Source organism: Dipodomys merriami, unplaced genomic scaffold (genome assembly GCF_024711535.1).
Source record: "Dipodomys merriami isolate MVZ:Mamm:240054 unplaced genomic scaffold, mDipMer1.0.p SCAF_539, whole genome shotgun sequence".
Lineage (NCBI taxonomy): Eukaryota > Metazoa > Chordata > Mammalia > Rodentia > Heteromyidae > Dipodomys > Dipodomys merriami.
Genome location: NW_027206112.1, coordinates 254,563 through 270,336, shown reverse-complemented (window position 1 = coordinate 270,336; position 15,774 = coordinate 254,563). Strand labels below are relative to the sequence as shown.

The window sequence follows — 15,774 nt, the reverse complement described above, 5'->3', positions numbered from 1 at the left end:
CTGGGAAAAGGAAATTTATTGGCCACAGATGAGACCAGCCTTTGGACAAGTGGTTGCATTTCAGTGTGAGGCAAAGAGTGCCTACCTATACAGAGATATTTTTCAGGAAGCAAGATGATTCACTCACATCTTCTTATCCACAAAATAATCTGAGAATAACTCTGGAATCCCAGAGGTGAGAGTCATGTGCTTTGCGTTTCTACATGACTGCTTTGCTTCATGGCTCTTTATGCTCTTCTGAAACCTCCTTCTGAGCTGGCCCACAATGTGCCCAGGAGGCAGGAATCAAAGGGGACTTGGAAGCTTGGCTGCTAATCACTCTGGCCACACTGACTTGGGGCTGTAGGCATGTGCTGGGCATCTGCTCTATTCTAATGGTATGGGCTCCAGTGGGAGCTTTGGTTCTTACCAGGAGAAGGTAACAGTGCCTCTGTTTTTGAGCCATCTCCCAGGTCAGGATGTCTTTATCTGCAAAGGCTTGAGCTTTGCCATATCTCTCATCATGACAGGTTTCTTTCTTTCTTTCTTTCTTTCTTTCTTTCTTTCTTTCTTTCTTTCTTTCTTTCTTTCTTTCTTTCTTTCTTTCTTTTTTCCTTCCTTCTTTCTTTTTCTTTATTTTGTTGGTCATGGGACTTGAACTCTAGGCCTAGGGGCTGTCTCTCTGTTCTTCAGCTCAAGTATAGCTCTCTATCACTTGAGCCACAGTGCCACTTCCAGTTTTCTGGTGGTTTCTTGGAGATAAGTGTCTCAAGGCCTATCCTTCCCAAGCTGGTTTTTTACTGGCATACTCAGATCTCTGCCTCCTGAGTAGCTGGGTTTATAGTCAAGGGCCACTGGCGCCCAGTTTGACAGGTTAATTGTTTGCTAAACATAACAATGGCTGCATTCTGTTCTGGGAAAAGTTTCCCTATCATCCTACAACACTGATGGTCTTAGTGTTGTGGCAGAGCACACAGCAAGGGGGCTTTCTATGTATGCATATTGACTAATACCTGAAAAGGCAGCTTGCAAAGGCCAAGGAGATTGTTGTTGAAGAGATTGTTTTTCAAAAGCCCCTAGTGCTAGGAAGGCTCTGGAAATGTATACATCTCAACTTGCACTGGGCATTTCCAAATTTTAAGTTCTAGTGTTGTTTCTTTTCCTTTGTACACAGCTTGAGTAGGTTGTTCCAGACAAGGAAAGCTACCTACAGAAGGTCTGTGTGCTAGCTACACTCATACAGAACAAGCAGTTCAGGGCTTGATTTTTGGTACATTTTTAGACTGCAATCTCTTCACTGGTGAGGTTTTTTAATGTTTCCAAGATCATTTTAAATAATTTTTTGCCCTCTCACCATATCATTTAGGTTTCTATCCTAAGCTAAATTAGCAACAACAATAACAAAAACAACAGACTGGACTCACTTGTAAAGTAGTTAAAAGTGCCACCTGCTGTTCAAACTGCAGAAATACCCATTTCTTGTAACCTTCAGAGAAACAAAGGCTTTCTTTTTATTATTATGATTATTATTGTGAAAATACCATACAGAGGGGTCTTTAAAATGCTTATAATAGTCTGTACCCAAAGTGGTCCTTATCATTGGAACTTATGGTGACTTCCTGGTGATAAAAGAAGTCCTGAGTGCCCTGAAAACAGCCACTGCCAATGACAGCAGGTCTATCTCAGTGCACCCGGCAGCATCTTCTATTGTGGCCTGGACTTAATTTACTTCATAGACCATCTCACCGATGATAGAAAGAGAAAAGGCACCAAGATGGCAGATGCAATCAGGTTTGCAGAGCCAATGTGTTTGCATCGGGGTTGGGGTTAGTTTTCCAAGTACTAGAACTGAAGATCACAGCCCTGCATAGGCTTCAATGTCAGTCATTTAAGTCAGTTGACTCAATTAACTCATCTGCTCTTTCTATGAGTCTGACATTAATGACTGCTTATCAGAGGCCAACAACTGAAACCCAGCAAGTGCTCGGCATGTTGGCTAAGAGTGCTGTATAGATAATGTACAGCTGCATGGTACTTGTGCTGTACACTTCTCCTATGCTTCCCCGAATTCTAAATATTTCTAGTAGAGAGGAAAAAAGCTGAATCAGCTAATGAACACATCTTACATCTGTTGGGTTGTTTTAATAGTATTATGGTTTGATTGGACTCAAAGCCTCATACATGCTAGGCATGCATTCTACCACACCTCCTGCCCCCATCTTGCTTTAAGTATTTTAAGTAATTTTTGGGCTTTGCTCTTCCCTCACATACACCTCCCACAGAGCTGGGATTTCAGGAATGAACCACCTAGCCAGAATAATTTGTTGAGATAAGGTCTGCTTGCTAAAACTTTGCCTAGACTAGCCTTGGATCTCAGTCCCCCCCATCTCTGTTATTCCCCAAAATAACATACCTATGGTTTGAAATATTATAATCCCATTATTATTCTGAGTTCTCAGATGTGGTGCTAGAAGGCATTGCCTTCTTACTTGACTTGAAATTATAAACCTTCATCAGTGGACATAATTCTGCTCTAGACTATCAGAACCTCATATCAAAGTGTAGACACTGCTCATTGTTAAATCATAGTTCAGGATATGTTGCATGTCTTTAAGCCTCACTTTTTACACACACACACACACACACACATATGCACACACATACACAGAAACACACACACATACCATTGTCTTCAGTGGTGACTTTGTACATCTTCTGTGAGACCACCTGAGTCCTCTCTTATGTATCTTAGAGCTTTTCTTACCAATCTTGCTGCTCTCCAGTCTTCTCCCTCCTCAGGTGTCCAGTCTCTGCCCTTGACAGTGGCTGAGGCTTGTAGTACTGGGATTAGAGAAAGAGAAAAGATAGATACAGATATTTAAGTAGAAACCTCATCTCATGCACTTTTAGGTGATTTTAGATGATTGTTTTCATCAGATCCTCACTCCTATTACTTCTCCCAGCCTCCATATGCCATGTCCTTCTCCTAGATCCCACAGAAGGCTCAGCTGATATTATAGGAAACTGAAACATTGTGCTTCTGTGAAACCTGCATTGCTGCTGCTTTGAGTAAACGTATTTTTATCAGCGATAATTTTGCTTAATGGAATATGGGAGAATCAGAAAAAACTACTTATTTAAAGCAGTTTCACTTAACCTTTCTCTTACTCAGTTTATTTAAATTAACTTTATATGCCTATGAGGGACATTACACAAAACAATATTTCTATGTATTGTATTTTTGCTTGTTTCTGTGGTATCATGACTCAAATTCCTTAAACTTTTTGAGGCAAAGATCTTCATTGTGGCAAATATTCAGAATGGAAGGAAAGGGAAGTGATAATGGAAATCAATTAACATCTTACATCATCCACTGTCCAGGGCTGCTATTTCCACTATTGGAATTGATGATACCCAGTTTGCAGATTCATTGTCATGAAATGGCCCTTACATCATTGATAAAACTGAGTATCTTGGGTTCCCTTTATAGCATTGGACTTTTGATGTCTGCATACTATGTGTCTGAAGGAACAAGAGCAAGCTTATCTCCACAGAAGTGAGGTCTCCTCTCATGATAGAGTGAGATAATGTGCAGACTTTCCAAAGGAAGAGGCTATTACTCAGCACTCCTATATTACAGGATTTGGAGAGAGAACAAAACAAACCCGTAAACTGGCCCTAGAACTTGACCTCTTCCTACTCATTCCTTTCTTCTTCAGATAATAAAGCTGAGTAAGCTGAGGAAGGAAGCACACTACCTCCTAATTCAAATTTTGTTGCCTGGTTTCCCCAGACAATTCCTACACCCTTCCATGAGGGTTTGACCTAATATCTGATCTTGTCAAGTGTCTTCTCAGAAGGAATTCTATTGAATAATAATGTCTTCAAAAACTAACTTTGTGGAAAATCTTTCCTTCCCTTCCATATCTAAGACAGCCTTTAACTCAGTTCACAGATAATCCAGTGGGAACAAATACAAATTGAGTATGCTGCATTGTACACCTATTAATGTTTATGGGCTTTAATATTAAGTTTTAAAAGATAAGTATAAAAACCAGGGGCCTGCTGGTTCATGCCTGTAATCCTAGCTACTCAGGGGGATGAAATCTGAGGATTGCAGTTTGAAGCCAGCTGAGACAAGAAAGTCCATGAGACTCTTATCTCCAATAAACTACTAAGAAAAAGCTGGAAGTGGTGTTGGGATTTAGTTGGTAGAACACTAGCCTTGAGCACAGAGAGGCTCAGAGACAGTGCACAGGCCCTATGTTCAAGCCCAATGGCTAGCAAACACAACCGCATGTATACTTAACAAAACTGTACACATTTCCTCTTTAGGTCCATCATGATCTCCTACCACTAGCCACACTGCCGCTGGATTTTTGTAGTTCATGATCATACAGCTTTGTGGACTGGAGAGGTCTCTCCTGACAGGTCATTTCTACAAAGATTTGGTGGGTGGCTGTGTTTTAACAAACTGAGTTTCTGTTCAACTCATGTTTACAAATGAGTTTACACATCATCATTGCACCCTTCCTCTGAGCAGGGCTGCTGATGAATTTAGCATGGACCTCTGAAATAGAGACATAATTTTATTTGACATTATTATCATTCCAGGCAAAAATTGAAATTCCAGTTATAAAACAATGTATCAATCCTATTGAAATCCTGGTATTGATTTTCCTCAAAGACTTTGAAACCAGAATTTTTTTTAATCTTGAAAATGTAGTACAGAGGGGTTACAATTACACGAGCAAGGTAATGAGTACATTTCTTTTTTTGGGGGGTGGGGAGTCCGGTCATGGGCCTGAACTCTGGGCCTGGTCGCTGTCCCTCAGCTCTTCACCTCAAGGCTAGCGCTCAACCACTTGAGCCACAGCACCACTTCCAGCTTTTTATTTCTGCTTCTGTGGTGCTGAGGAATCAAACCCAGAGCCTCATGCATGCAAGGCAATCTCTGTACCACTGAGCCACCTTCCCAGCCCAAATGAGTACATTTCTTATCAAGCATTGTTCCCTCCTCCTTTGTTTCCCCTTGCCATCCCGTCCCATCTCCCTCCCCATACCATGCCAGAGTTGTAAAATTCATTTTTTGACATAACGTCTTGTACATCTCATTGTTGCAATGGGTCCACCTGTATCCCTGTTTAAACAATTTGTTTTTTCCCTTCCCCTCCACAAATTATAGCAACATCAAATACAGTGAAAACAGGGATTATACTGAGGAGGAGGGACATAAAAAACCACAAAACAATCATCTTATAAATATGTTTAAAACAATAGCAAGAAAGAAAAAATATGAGTCCTTATCTTGGGATTCATTTCACCTAACATCAACTCCTCTGAACATTTCTGCTTGTCTCAGACATATACTAGTCATTGCAAATAAGGGAAACCATGGGACCTGTGTTTCTTTGGGCTTGAGATGAGAATTTTTTTATGTATGTACAAATATATCATGGGAGAAGCATGGAATCATGGACAGTTTTTTTATTCTTATGTTTTCATGTACCACAGCTTTATTGTTAAACTCCATTGTGAGCTTTCGAATAATGCCTTGGGCCATCTCATTTAGAAACCTTAGATATTAGTGTGGCTTATTCTTTTAAAGGATCTTTTAAAGGATTCTTTTAAAGGATTCTTTTAAAGGATCAATGCAAAACATTACTTACCTTGGGGACAATTGGCAAGGCTGAGATGAGGTTGGCCTCACCTAATGGACTACACCTCACACCAGTTGCTGGAATCTGCTGCATCTGCAAGCCCTGTTCTCCTGTGTTCCTTACAAACCTCCCAACCTCCCTCCTTACAATATAATCTAGCTGGAAGCAGTGACTCACATCTGTAATTCTAGCTACTCAAAAGTCTGAGATACATCCAGAGGATTTGTGTTAAGACCAGATCAATTAGAAAAGTCTGTTAAAATTGAGCCTCCAATGATTAGTACAAACAGGACTGAAAGTGTGATTCAAGTATTCAAGTGCCAGCCAACTAAGCAGAAGACCCTGAATTCAACTGCAGGACTTGCACAGGGGGGGGGGGAAGGGAGGGGGAGGGGAGATGCAGCACTATATTACATCTTGATAGTATTCAGAGGATGAGGAACTAGTAGGAAGTGCCTCAATAGCTGTTGTCAGTCAAGCTCTGGCTTAGAACTCTGTATATGAAAAGTTTTAGTTATTCTTCAAAGGTCAGGCTCAAACTACCTATAAAGAATCACTTTATATGTATGTAGGTATAAGTTTATGCTTTGATCTACTCTGTGAAATCAGAACAAGAGACTACCTCTGAAAACAGAATCAGCTGTATGGTGGGGAGGAAGAAGCAGATTCCCTATATAGTATAGCATCAACCTCCCTGGAACTACAAAGCCTATAAAACAAACTCCAGCACAGCATTGGTTGTGTTTTATGGCAAGGTCTTGTCCCCTGCAAAGGCCTCCCTCTCCCATGTCTGCTTTGCTCTCCAATTTCCTGTGGCAGTAGCATCCAACAACACATAATGGGATACAGGCATTGAGATGCTTGCTGATCTTTATTTCCAACCTTATGTCTTAAATTAGCTTATCTCCATGTCCATAAGTTAATTTAGTCCAGTTTATAAGACCTTAGAAAATATGTGTTTCCAATTCAATGTGTAAAGTCTCCTTGCAGGGGCAGGTTATATCCCTTAGTCAATAACCCTTCAGTCAGTACCAGACAATCTTAGTGCCAAGTTCACTCTGAATTTTCCCTTTTCTTGGATACAAGAACTCCCTAAAGTCAGTATGATCCTTGGGTCTTCAAAGAGAGAAAGTTGGAAATGCTATATGCAATAGTCAGAGTGGCCAAGAGCCACTGTAAATATGAAAGCCCTTCTGGCTATGTCACCTACAACTGGTGGTAGCAGCGACACCTGTGTAATATCCAGGCTGTAGGTAAGCCTTTACAATCTGCAGCAGGTAGATCCACAATCTACCTTTTCTGGGAGGAGGCTTTTTAAGAAATCTTAATTTTTATGATTTGCATAGTTTCTGCTTGGCAACTTCCAATCTAGAATAGATTTTTGTCATCTGCTCACATATGCAATGTTTTTACTTGTTCCCTGTGTACTTTTTTAACTTTAGAAACTTAGTGAATACTTTCATCCAGTTTAAGAAGCCTAATTTTGTAGCAGTAAAAGGCCCAGCCATTGGACTAGGAGCATCCACATGGCCTCTTTGTGATGTGGTTTGGACCAAGGAAAAGGCTTGGTTCCAAACACCTTGTACCCCCGTAGGACAGAATCCAGATGGCTGCTCTACTGATATCTTTCCCAAGGATATGGGAGGCACATCTGTGAGCACCTTGGTTAAAAACTTATTTTAGACAATGTCCTAAGAACCTGTGCTTTGGGTGTTGTTTCACTCAGGGTATCTTGTGTGTTCTCTGGGGACATTTCATCAAACCCACTTGGTTCATGTAGTGCTGTAATACTTCCCAGGAGAAGGCCTTTCCTCCCATGAGGAGCCTCCAGATTTACCTAAATCACACTGATACCCAGTTTTCAATCAAGAATTTTCTTTTACTTCACTTTAAAAGCTGCCCTTTTAAAGTGGCAGTGGGAGGCCATGCACTAGTGGCTCACACACTAGCCTTTTGGGAGGCTGATACCAGAATTGCAGTTTGAAGCCATTGTAGGCAGAGAAACCCAAGAGATTCTTATTGCAATTAGCCTGGAAAAAGCCACTAGGGATCAGTGGCTGGAATGGTAGAGTGCCAGCTTTGAACAAAAAAGAGCTAGGTTAAGAGCCAAAGGCCCTGAGTTCAAGTCCTATTATACACAATATCCCCCGCACCCGTACCCACACACCTTCCCCAACAAACACACAAAAGCAATTAGGGAGCAAACTTGCACAAATAAAAGAAGCAGGGAGAGGGGTTCAGTATAATTTTGTGGTTCATTTTTTCACTATTTAAATTGGTCCATTCATGATGAGAGATTGTGTTTGTGTTTTCTCAATTACATATACCTTGTTCCTTAGTTCTAGAGACAGACTGAGAGTGTTGGCAGAGAAGAGAATCCACAAAGATTGAATTCTGTTGAAGAGAGGGACTGGATGTCAGATTGGATAGGGGACAAGTGCAACTCCTCCAGCTCCACCACTGAGTGTCCCATAGTTTGACCTGGCCAATTGGCATGATGCTGTCTTTGTACCCATCAGTGTGGGGAGTGCAGGAAGACAATTGTGTCATGGAAAATGACTGTAGCTGAGGGAGTTGCAGAAGGAACTGACAGCCCACAGCTGAAGTAACAGGATCTCCCTTTGGGGTTCACAGCTAAGTTTACCTCCTCATGTAGAAATATCCAGTATCCAAGGGTATCACTTCCTTGGGGAGCCTACAATGAGGGGAGATAGTACAATTTCAGGCAATCTTTGGAGCAATTAGAGTACAATGAAGAAGAAAATGTGTGTCTCCTCTCTGAAATTCCAGAGGGTAAGAGTAACTGAGGAGAGGAAGCTGTCAGTCACTGCTGAGTTGGTAGGGTTGAGAAGGAAGGCACATTGGAGCTGGGAGTCACATGTGTAATCCTAACTATTTAAGATGCTAAGATTTGGATGATCATTATTCAGGGCCATCCCAAGCCAAAAACTGGGTGACATCTCCTCTTAAGCTATCAATTAATATCAACTTCACTACAACAGGAAGCTTAAAATAGGTGAGTCCAGGCCCAGGCATGTACCTGGATAGGAAGCAAGACCATAACTAAAAAATGACCAGCACAAAATAGGAATATAGCTCACCTACCTAGCAAGTACAATACTCTGAGTTCTAACACGAGTACCATGAACAAGGTTAAGCATGGTGACCTCGGTGCCCCAGTGTGATTCACTGAGATGGCTGCAGCATCTGTTGCTCTGTAGGCTCCTGCCAAAGAGGAACAGTCCATCGACATCCCTCAATCTATGCTTACCAAGACAGCAAATGCTGAGCAGAACCCCTCACAATGGCCAAGGATGGAGGTTTAGTTGGAACTTTGGCCCCTCAAAGGAGAGGAGAGCAACGATCTGCAGGACCAGATGGACTCCTGAGTGAGAGAAGGGCAGAAGGAGGCAATGTTGAGGTTGGTACGGGGTTTGTGTTTAATGACTACTATGGCTTCAGTGGAAATGTTCTGACTTTGATTAACATGTTTTATGACATGTGAATCAAGGGAGAGCTAGGGCAGTGAGGGAAACACACTTGTGTAAATTTTCCATAGGTTGAAACTTACTCTAAAGTCTAAGTTGTTTTTGAAAACTGAAATGTGGAGAAGTTGATAAAAGAGCACAGCTGCCCAGTACTGGCACTGTTCTCTGTAGATTTACCTGCCCTATCCATCCCTCTACTGGTGGGTACTTGTCCCCAGGGTGCCTCATACCCCATCCCAGTGTGCTGCTCAATCCAGAACAGCTGCTGTTGGGCAGGGAGGATCAGGAAGCCCTGATGCACTCATGTGCCAACAGTGCCTCCTTCCCTTGGAGGCACAACACAATCCAGAGCTCTGCAGCACCCTATCATTGCTATGAATTGGAGTCTCCAACACTTGGGCTTTGCCTGCATTATTCCCCCACACCTCCAGACCAGCCTTTTGGGGACTTCTGAGACCTGGAAGATAAGAAAGGGAGGCCTGGAGGCAGCTTCTCTTCCCATTGGAGCACTGAGTTTGCCACAAGGACCTAACAGGCTGAGAATCTTGGGAATGAACAATGCAGGGTGGCTAAACTTTGATACTCTCTGCTAACATGTCAGGCATTTACTGACATTTATATTCTAGCCCTCTGTGTCCACCAAACCATGGCCATTTGGGGTGTGTGTGTATGTCTGATAAGTCAGAAAGTGATTGCTAGCAAACAAGAATGACCAGTGCTAATGGGTTCATATGGTTGACTGTACTGGCCCTTTATGAGAGATCTCTGGTAGATCTGAATGTGATGTTGCAGTTGACAATTCTTTCCATCAACCCATCCCTCTATTTATCATTCAATTCACATCCTACTCCCTACTTTTCCAGCTCTCTGACCAGCAGTCCAGGTTAACACTCAGTACTGTTCAGCCCCAATACTTTGACATCAAGTAGATGACCAGTGCAGTCCCATTTGGGGTTATTTTCCTCTTCTTGTCACTATAGGATGATACTGTAAGGAAGTGGCCAGTCCCCTCCTTGGCTTGCATACCCACACTGTCTGACCACAACAAATCAATTTCTATAAGCTCATAAGTTCTTAGTAAGTATGAAGGTGTATTCTCAGAAATTGCATGCCACGTTTTAGGCTCCTGTCTTTCTTCACCTGTAGCCTAGCATACCTTCCTTGGGCAGATTACTGAGTTTTTCTGAAACTTTGCCAGCAATTTGAGAAGAGTAAGGGTTGGACTCAGGTCTCAGCCTCCTACTTTCCTGATATCCAGGAGTCCCACACGTACAAGAGAGTATTCTGCCCTCACCTGGGATGTCCATGTTTAGCACATGATGGTGTCGCATCAGGTCCCATAGTGGTCCACCTGGCATTGAAATGCTTTTTTGTCCATTTTACTATGCTGTGTCCACCTATCCCTACCTGATTAAGGGTAGATCTTTAAGCTCATTGTGAGTTATTACTGAAGAAGCTGACTTGCTAGCAATTAAATGCTAATTCTACCACTAAAGAATCCTTATTTCCAGGAAAATGTTAAGATCATTGTAAACAATAATCTGGGGGAATGTGTGGAGGTGCAATGGTATGGGAGGATGAGGGTCAACTAGAGGAAAGACTAAGTAAATATGGATAGGTAAACACCATCTAACCAAATGGCATTTTGGAAGTGGAATCTTTGTAATGAATGTTGACAGTGGTAGAATTCTTGATGGTTCATTGTGTTTGGAAAGATAAAAATTAGTTTGAAGTCTCTGCAACATAAGCACGTGCAACTTAATATTATCAGTGTACACAACAAGTGCATGAGTACGTGAAGTTGTACACATACACACACATACACAAAGTTGGAATTGAAGAGATGTTATTAGTACAGACCTGGGACTAAAGGACCTGTGCTACAAGCAGCACAAGGTGACCTATACTATGACAGCTCTTGCTCATATTGTATGCTCACCGTAAGCCATACTTCCAGACCTTCTTTTGCGATTATTTTGAAGGTGGGATCTCAAGACTTTTCTGCTTAGGCTGGTCTCAGAGCCACCATCCTCCAGATTTAAGCCTACCTATTAGCTAAGATCACAGGTATGAGCCACCAATCCTGGCCCACTGCTTGTGTGTTTAAGTGGAAAATGGTTAACAAGGGGCTGGGAAGGTGGTTCAGTGGTAGAGTGCTTGCCTTGCATGCATGAGGCCCTGGGTTCGATTCCCCAGCACCACATAAGCAAAAAGAAAAAAAGCCAGAAGTGGCTCTGTGGCTCAAATGGTAGAGCACTAGCCTTGAGCTGAAGAGCTGAGGGACAGCGCCCAGGCCCAGAGTTCAGGCCCTACAACCGGACCAAAAAAAAAAAAGAAAGAAAGAAAAGAAAAGAAAAGAAAATGGTTAACAGCCTTGAATCAGTCATGTCATTCACACTCTTGGCAAAATTCAGGAACTCCTTTTATTGTCTTGCACATCCAGTCATTTGGAAAAGTGAAAAGCACAAGTCAGGAAAGACTCCCTAGTAACAAACAGATGTGTATGGAGCTAGCTGGGAAGATGGACCACCATGACAGTGTGCTGGCTAGAGACAGATGGCTCCAGTTAGACCAGATGGAGAGAACCAGATAAGGGCATGAATAGAATGTAATGGAAGAGAACGATGTTAGAGCTATTGGCTGACTTTCAAAGGGCAGAAAACAAAAAAGAAGTAATGAGACTAGGCATGGTGGTACATGCCTATGATCTGCATACAAAGGTAGCTTAGCCCAAAGTCCTACTTAGATTAGACCCTATCTCAAAAAAGAGAAGTTACTGAGAGAACAGAGTGGAACCACTATCACTGAGTTATCTGGACCTGAACATATTGGCATATACTATTGAGAATATACTTCTATTGGCTAGCAGGACTAGGCTGTGGCTTCCCTACTATATGTTGAGAAAGAAAATGATGCTCTAAGATGGGAAAATGCAGTGGTCCTAGGGCCCTTCTCCTTTATCCACTCTCACTTGTCTGCCTTGAAGAACTGACTTAATATAAAGAACAAGGTTTAGTGAGATTTCTGATAAATGTTTACTTATAGTAGATCCTTTTCCCCCAAGGACAGGCTGCTTAGTCAACCTGTGGATTAGCAGAACATTCCACACTCTTCAGATGCTTATGATCTGTCCAAGACTGTGCTCAAATGCCAGCCTCACTTAGGGTGATGTTCAGAACCTTGCAAGGCTTTCTGCTGAGGAACAGGTCCCCTGCCACTGTGTTCATCCTTCTTGCCTCTCTTGAAGGGTGGTGAGTCAGCCATACCTGTGCCCTCCAGCATTAGTTCGTGTGCTATGTGCACTGCGTGGAAGTAAAAAAGCAGTGGAAACTGTAGTGTCCTGTGGGCAATTTTCATGAAGATTTCATCTCTTGAGAAGGGAGACTCTACCCACTGCTTGTTTACCTGAAGCCCAGAAGCTCTGGGTCTGATTTTCAGCACTGCCAGGGAAACACAGAAGGAAGTCATCATTTCGACCCATTCTCCCCTCCTCACCCTGCATGAGCATCTGGGAGCCTGTTGTTGGAATGGTAAATCCAGACACTTTCCTCTGAAACCAAAATGAAAACCTGGGACAAAATTAAAGTCAGTGTAAAGTGATGTATCGATTTATACACTATTACATGTTGTAAAAACAAAAGAATGTTCACTTCCTTCATGCAGTCATTCGAAGTCATGTGTCAGACTCACTCAGCATGGCAATAATTTTGGGAACATCAAAGTCCTGGCTGCTTTGTCTCTTATAGTTATATCCACATGGTGAAATTTGATATCCAGCAGTAATAGCTCAGCCATTAGAACATGGGCTCTGTCTCAGGAACAAGTCACTTTTTGTAACTCAGAGAGGAAAAGAAACCCCAGACAGCCATTCTATGCCTGGCTCACTTCCATAAGATTAACAATTACTTGGCCTTATTTATGGCTCATTTTCTTGCATATGAAGAGTTCACACATGGGAGCTGACTTTAGAGGACAGAGTGCAGATAAAGGAAGTTAAAACAATAACCTCAAACACAAAGTAGACCTTTTCTAGTTCACATTTTTGGAGTCCATATGATTCTGAATGAGGTTATGTCTTTCTCATAATAGCTCAACCCATCTGCCCATTGGATCATGACTCTACACAATTCATAATTAGTGTCTACTAGCACATGTGCCACAGGATCTGGGGTTTGTGAGTAACCATCCTCATTGTTGACATTGGGGGATGAGGCTTCCTCTGTCTGCTTGCATCATGTTTCACATCTCAACACTCTCCTTCCTTTCAGGCCAATGAAATGATGCTCAGTGGTTGGAAGCTGACCTCACAGGAGACTTGTGGCAAAGGCCTGGTCTCCCAGGTTTCTGGCCAGGGAAGTCATGGTTCTAGTCATGGAGCTTGCCTCCTGTAATACAGTTGCTCATGTAGTTGTTTCTTTTACATGTTAGTTTTTTAAAAAATAAAATATTGGGTTGGGAAGGTGGCCTAGTGGTAGAGTGCTTGCCTAGCATGCATGAAGCCCTGAGTTTGATTCTTCAGTAACCACATATCCAGAAAAAGCTGGAAGTGTTGCAGTGGCTCAAGTGTTAGTATGCTAGCTTTAAGCAAAAAATGCTTAGGGACAGTGCACAGGCACTGAGTTCAGGCCCCAGGAATTGCAAAAGTGAACAAATTGTCGATCAGCTTTTACCACTTCAGGCCATAAAAAAGGGTAACAAGGCTCAGGACTGTTGCTACAAGAGTTCATGTCTTCCCACAAACAGAGGGATAAGGCTCCTGTCTCTCACTTTCCAGTACCCAGAAAACCCTAAAATGGTGAATGGATCAATAAAATGTGGTATACATGTATGAGGTTACATATATATATATATATATGTATGTATGTATGAGGTTACATACATACATATATATGTATGTATGTATGAGGTTACATACATGTATACCACATTTTATATACATATATGTATATATAGATATAAATATATACATATATGTGTGTATATGTACATATATACATATATACATATATATAAATGTATGTATGAACACACACACACACACACACACACACACACACACACACACACACACACACAAACAGAGAGAAATCCCACTCATCCGTCAGAGAGCATGATAGACTACCATTTGTAATAATGTGGAAAGACTGGGAAAGAATTATATTATGGGAAGTAATCCAGACCCAGAGAACACAAGCTGCATGGTTTCCCTTATTTGTGGCTGCTAGAATGTTCCAATAAACCCAAAAGCAAATACATTCAGTTGTATGCTAATAGTTACAGATGAATTAACTGAAGTATAGTAGACTCTATGAAGAGCAGAAATAGTGTGGTATTTTTTCCTCTAAAGAAATGTTTAATGGTCTGCCAAGAAAACAAAAACTCTCAAAGTTTGTCTGGCAATCCATTCACTTGTTAATAACTTAGTAATTAAGGATGCTCTCACCAGAGTGGGCAAGAGTAAACGTAGTAGTCAAACACATTTTAGTGACTAAAATTCCAAAGCTTACTGACATCACAAATAAATGTATCATGTTTAAAATTTTAATCTATTTCTATTTCCTGACTTGCCACACCAAGAATTATTGTCTTACAAGGGAATATGAAAATAAAAACATCCATTTGTGGAAATGAACATGAGATTAGTTGTTCTTTCTTAGAAGTTTGTCTCAATGAAAACAAAGAATTAAACTTAAATGCTGAGGAAAATAAATGTTATTACTTCATTATACCATAAAAGAATGTAAACTGTGAGCAAGGTAAATATGACAGGCAAAAATAAGGCAAATAATAGAGTTTCAGTGAAGTAAATTTCTTTTTTCTCATTGCTATCTAAAACTCTCCATCTCTGTGTTCTTCTAGTACACAGCTGAGAATCTTGCAGACCTCTTAAGGACCAGAGCAGAATGGACAATCTCCACACAGGCCAGATGAACACAGTGAGTTGACAAGTACCCAAGGAGTGGGTGTTTCAATATGGGAAACTGTTGGAATAATTATTGTTTCCTCATAATCCAGACAAATGTTCACGCCAAGGTCCAAAAATGTCGAAATCAGGCTTATAAAGGCCACAGGTGAAAAAGAAATAATCTAACATGAAAGTTAAATGTTTCAAACAGGAATGTGGTAATGCATGACTGTTATCCTAGAACTCCGGAATGTGAGGCAGGAGGATCTTCACTTTTAGTCCAGCTAGGCAATAAAGTCAGGTCCTGCCTTAGGAAGCTCAGGTTTCCTACTATCACTTGCCAAAGAATAACTACTTGCACTAGAAGCACCATCTGAAATTTCCATGGCACCCTCTCCATCTTCACATTCATTGCCTTTACTGGTTTCTTCTCTGTCACTGTCCATTTTCTAGTCAATCAACTGCAGTTCATCTCCCTTGGCCCTATCTTCTTTCTGTACACAAATTGTTCCTGCCAATAGTGCCAATCCCATTGTTTCTCTGTATTTTAAACAGTGTCCTATCTTCATCTGATTGATCATTTTCACTGGATCTCCATGGTATACTTGTGAGCTCAATTACTAGATGTGGTTGTTTCTTTGGTCTTGGAGATAATTCAATATTTCAATAATTCAATATTTCAGATGTCCTGAAATCCCTCTCCAAACTTGAGCCATGCTTCAGAGAGGGAAGCATCAGCTGT

At 41.4% G+C, this 15,774-nt stretch overlaps 1 pseudogene; it reads left to right on the top strand.

Annotated features, from left to right (window-relative positions):
• Positions 1–379: 379 nt before the first annotated feature.
• LOC138811596 (chromodomain Y-like protein) lies at positions 380–15,058 on the top strand (annotated as a pseudogene).
• Positions 15,059–15,774: the final 716 nt, after the last annotated feature.